The sequence below is a fragment of the Manacus vitellinus genome, unplaced genomic scaffold, assembly GCF_001715985.3.
Source record: "Manacus vitellinus isolate BGI_N305 unplaced genomic scaffold, ASM171598v3 scaffold_23_pilon, whole genome shotgun sequence".
Taxonomy (NCBI): Eukaryota; Metazoa; Chordata; class Aves; order Passeriformes; family Pipridae; genus Manacus; species Manacus vitellinus.
In genome coordinates, this window is record NW_021939718.1 from 8,191,138 (window position 1) to 8,196,724 (window position 5,587).

Consider the following 5,587-nt stretch of genomic DNA (forward strand, 5'->3'; position numbering starts at 1 on the left):
CACTTTGCAGCATGAGGAGCCCTACTGCACTGTGAGGAACTGCTTGTGCATTAAGTCGTTGCTCACTGTGAGCAGACATGACTGTCTGTACCCCTCATATTGCTGTATGTTTTGGTGCTGAATGCAAACTATTATCTCTATTTAGCTGTTGTTGTTGCAGCCATCTTTGCTTGCCAGCAACAGCTATTTCTAGCTAGTTAACAGGTTTGGAGGCCTCTCAAGAGGCCTGTCGCAGAACTGTTGCAAGTGAACCCTAGATATCTATTTGAAACTAATCAACCCAACATAAGAATTAAATCTCTTATCCAGAAGTCATTACTGCAGAGGAATAGACTCGTGGCAGAGAAAAGGTCACATAAAAATGTTCTTCAGTGATGCACAATTAGGTAGGCAACACCATCTTAGAATACCCAGTTCTTGAGTGGGTACTTGAGGAGCTTATATTTCCTGGCTTATTCTACATCACGAAAAAAAAAGGAGATTGGGTCATTTTATTCTGGAAAGCATTTTCCCCATCTCTTTGGCTGTCACATATATTTAACTTTAGTACCCTCAAGGACAATGTGGTGGATCAGCATGCTAAGGTCTACAGTCTACAGCCTGTAGTTTTTCATTTCACATTGCTTTAAGAATAGTCGTCTTTGTTTCCATTTTGAGCCACGGCTGAATTCTTACATGTTGTCTGATCTTCAGGCTCAAATACCCAAGAGAATAGGCAGCTGTGAATCAACTCTCTGTGTGCTTTCTAGCAGGTAGTCTAGCAAAGAAGGCAGTATGCTTCTTCTTGTTTCTTTAAATTGATAGGGATTTGAAGGAAAGGACTTTTATTAAAGTCTCATGAATGATTATTTTCTGCCTGCTGATGATTCTGAATTGCATGCAGAAATATAAGAACCTTTTAAGAGAGCCCTATGGATTTAAACCCAATTCTTTAGATTTATAATTAAAGCTCTTTGTCTTTATGCTATCCTACACCTTATGAGAAGGATCACCTTTCTAATTACACAGTACCAGGAGGTCTGTCACATGCTTTTACTTAGTATTAAGGTACGCAGTTGCTATATTTTTTCTTTTTCTTTTCCTTCTTCCATAGATTCTATATTATGTTTTGGAAATTCAACATAATGATTTTTTTTTTTTTTCAGGCCAGATGTTTCACTCTGCTATGTTAAGTCATCTTGACACACTGCCACGAAATGGAAACAACTGCTAGTTTTAACATTGCTCCATATCTTTATTAAAAGGTACGTCTCATGAATCTTAATTCCCCACACACATGCTATCTTCCTCTCTCCCCCCTCTCTCCCATTACACTTCTTTCTTTCCCTCCCTAAAGACGGAGGAATATTAAAATTTTCTTGCTGTTCTGGCTGAGTGGTTAATGAGGTTCTAGATAGCATAATGAATATGCAGTCCCATTGATTCTGTGTGTGTGTGTGTGTACGTGTGCATATGTGTGCATTTGTGTGTGCATGTCTTTAATCACAGCTGGAATGCAAAATCAGGCTCCACCTTTCAACTCTATCTCCATCATGCTGAGAGAGTGAGAGAGAGCGAGACTGAGACTGCTAGACAGCTCGAAAGAGATTGCAGCTCAGATGTCCTGGAAAACAGCAAATCCCTCAGACCTGGCAGATTCCGTTACCATGAGAACTGCAGATATTTCCATTGTGATGGCTTGCTCTAGCAGCCATCTGTTACACCCATTTGATTAGGAAGTACAGTTAGCTTGTATGGGATTTTCACTGCACCTTATCCCATGGCAGCGTACAGAAACTCTCTCTCTCTTTTTAAATGCTAAACTCAATGTTTTTAAAGCGCTGTAATTTACTGAGGCTGAAGGCATTTAATGAAATGCTAGGAGGACGTCACTGAGGGACAATATCTCTGAGAAGAAAGAAGCACATGAGATATGTGAAGAGGATTAGCGTCCAGTATATAAATAAGATCAGCCCAGAAATTAGCTGTATTTAGCAATTCCTCATCCCTGCCAGGGAGAGGAGCTTGATATACAGACCTCGTGAAGCCATAATAAAATTAGTAATTGCCTCCTGTTAGTTAATCCCACTCCATATATATTTACTGTATGCATACAATAAATGCATGCAGCAAATACATTTCAGGTCCTTTGTAAAAGAAGGGAGAAAGTGATGACTTTCCCCAGATGCCTGAAGTGGTACAATGACTGCACTGTGTAACAATTAGATTAGCTGTAAAAATTTAATAGTGCCATTTGACTTTTCCTAGACACAGAAAACCTTAAACTTTCTTGAAGGTTTTTCTGTAATTTACTGATTAAAACAATTGTTTGGAATAGTTGAGTCCCTTGGTGTAAATTAGTGGTGGAGGAAATGGTAATGGCACATCAAATGGATATAAAAACAAAGGAATCCCCTTCAATTAAAACTCTCCAGACATTCTTCCTAAGTGGCTGGCATTCCAGATTCAGGGTAATCTTATGTGTGGGGTAGTTGCCTCGAGTATCTTAAAATGACTGAAGGTCTTGTAAACTCAGTGAAGCTAATTAAATGCTCACACACTGAAATGAATTTCTGATTGCTGCTAAGGAGGCATTGAGGTCAGCTACGCTTTTCATTACCCACACTTTATGGCCAATGCCAGATACTAAATAAATCAAATCCTCAGAACCAGTGGTTTTGTTCCTCTTATATATTCTCCCACCCAGCTGAACATAATTCCTTATCTGTCTTCATCTTGGCATGAAAAGTTTTCTCTTCTATTGTTTTTCTTCACATAGCACCAGATTACCATGGAGAAGACTATGATATCATAAGAAATGAATGAGCATGTTTCTCACCATGGGTGAAATATACATTACAGACCTAATAAAGTCAGAAATCATGTAATGGGCCTGGTAAAATGAACTGCTTAGTTAGTGTAAATATAAATGGTTCTTCTTTAGGTCTCTGCTTCAGCTAAGTTCTTAGACACTTTGCTGAGCATGGAGACACAGAAGAACGTGTTATGAGCTTTTCTGAATAGGGATAGTTCTGAATCTGGATCCATGAATGTAAAAAGATAAGTAAAATTTCCCTTCCCCTTTATAACAGGAGATTTTCTTGTTGATCATCTTTACAGCAAATTAGAACTTTGACTTCTTGCAGCTTCCCATCTCACATAATCCTGGAGGCTGAGCCATGGAGAAGAGAGTGCTGCTTTTTTTTTTCTTTTCAGACAGGGCACTTAATATGAATGTGGTATCTGCCTTTGATGGGCAGCAGATGTATGGAAGCCCTGAAATCTGAAACAATAAATACCATTCAGAGTCTCACCACTGAACTTTCTTATAGAACTGCCTTTGTTAAATGAAACATTTACAGGAATACCATCCCCCTCTTCCCACCTACCTTCAAGGCTAGGATCTGAACCATGTTTTTAAAGTAAAGGTTAAGTACCTGAGGCATGAACAGTTGACATACAAAAAAAACTAAAGTAATTTTATCATTCATTTGCCAGCTACAAGGTGTGTCGAGGGCTTTTTCTTTCTCTTTGTAATGCATGAGAAAACAAACCTGGGAAGTGTATGCAAGGAATATTTCTTTTCTGCATTGGAATGTTAACATTTGCACCTTCTGACTTAATACTGTGTATTTCTTCAGAGTCATCAATCTCTTCAGAGTCATCTTGCCATCTGTACCAGCATTGCTCCAGGCTTCCATATGAAAGTCCAATCTGGCGGTATAAATACCGGATAATGAAGAGTGGGTGTTAAAGTTTCTGACTGGTTGGAAGATGAGTATGTGTCTATGAAAGATCTGAATTCATGTGTTAAACAAACAGAAACTATGTTAACATGGAAGTTCAACCAGAAAGAGCATGCATGTTTGTCCTCATGCCCTCTCTCACTCTTTGTGTTTTTTTTCTCAATTTTTTCTTTATCTTTCTCATTTTAGTAGAGTTCACCCAAGATCCAGGAGAAAAATGTTCTCTAACCATGACATTACACTTTGGAGATTACAAATAGGGGCAACATGTTGACTTGCTGTAATGTAGGGTTCTTTTTTTTTTCCTCTCTCCTTTTGCTCCAGGAAAGCTATAACTACATAGATTAGCAAAACTTTTGCAAGAATGGATGTAAAACAGATTTATCTCAGTGGCAGCTTTATCTGATCCATTTGGTCTTGCAGAGTTTGGATGGTTTCCTTTGTTACAATAACCAGCTTTCAAACATCTATATCCTTAGGGTATTAAATGTCAGCCTCTAGTGTATCGTTCAAGGATAAAAGATTGACAATACTGAAATACTTTTTTCTTCTTGTTTTTTTTTTTCCTTCTCCAGCACTGGCAGAGTCTTTACTCTGCACACCACTGCTGACCCCAGAAATGACCCACAGGAACTACTGGCGAAAGGAGTGAAAAGGTATTTCAGCTCATAGGCATTAGAAACTCTCTTCATTAATAGCCTTTTTGCAGACTTTTCAGATAGATTTCCTGTCATTGTGATGAGGATATATTTGTAACGAGGTCCCTTAAGTAAGTGGACAGTGGACAATTAATTAAACGAACTAGGACTTTCTGTACTGTTTTGTGGGTTTTTTTGTGTTTTTTTTTTTTTTTTTTTTTTTTTTTTTTTTGATTTTGTGGGGTTTTATTGTTTGTTTTGTTTTGGGTTTTTGGTTGGTTGGTTGGGTTTTTTGTTGTGGTTTTTTTTTTGGAGTGGAGGAAGCCTTCCTGATGGTCTTGTGTCCTCTGTGCTGGGTGTGCAGCCCTTTGCTATCTGTTGGCCAAGCACTTCAGCCCTAATTTGAACAAAACTCTAGACATTCTGCTGAGGGAGGTACACTTTTTGTTTCAGTTGGCATCAGAACTGAGGAAAATGTGCCCAGCAGATCAGTGGTCATACGACAGCCCCTTAAAATGCAGCCAGCAGAACTGGTGTGCTCTGGGTACAGCTGAAGATACAGAGTTCCCAAAGTGTGCCACTTGCTTTCCACTCTCTTGCTGCCGAGCAGCTGGGACTGTGCTGCTCCCCGTCTCTGCACAAGGGGGTGACTACTCTGAGCTTCTTCTCTTCACACCTCAGGAAGATGGGATGTGCTCATTAATCCAAAAATCCACCAGATACAGAGTTCATCACATTGATAATGTGTTGCTGAGCCTGATCTTGCTGGAAGAGGCAGGTCGAAACTGACAATGTTTGAGTTCACATCAGGGTTGTACTGTTGGGCGCTAGGAAGGTAGTTAGAGTAAAGTTTGGTGTATTTATATCCTCATGTATTGTACTGTGTCCTGTACTGATATCCACACTATGGATAATATGACCATAATTCTGGTTATACCACAATTAACCTTGTCCATCCCATTGTACATACTCCAGTTTCCCAAACGTGTCACACCAGTGGAGATCTACAGTAAGGCTGAATTAGGCTTATTATTATATTTCATTCTTAGATTGCCCTCTTAGCACACTGGCCCCTTTAATTAAAAGTTTGCAAACATGCATTCCTTAATTAACTTCTGACCTTCACAGCTGGTTATGAGACAACTATACTTCATGTTTTTGAGCAAAGTCTATTTCCCTCTCTCAAGCCCTTTCTCAGTTTGGAAATGGCTTATTAACTTTACA

General features: G+C 39.1%; 1 long non-coding RNA gene across 1 annotated transcript; it reads left to right on the plus strand.

Moving 5' to 3' along the window:
* The first annotated feature begins 1,166 nt into the window (after positions 1 to 1,166).
* LOC108639717 lies at positions 1,167 to 5,031 on the plus strand. The gene is made up of 4 exons (XR_001920679.1): positions 1,167 to 1,244; positions 3,621 to 3,757; positions 4,301 to 4,381; positions 4,817 to 5,031. It is a non-coding gene; the product is annotated as an uncharacterized LOC108639717 (long non-coding RNA).
* Positions 5,032 to 5,587: the final 556 nt, after the last annotated feature.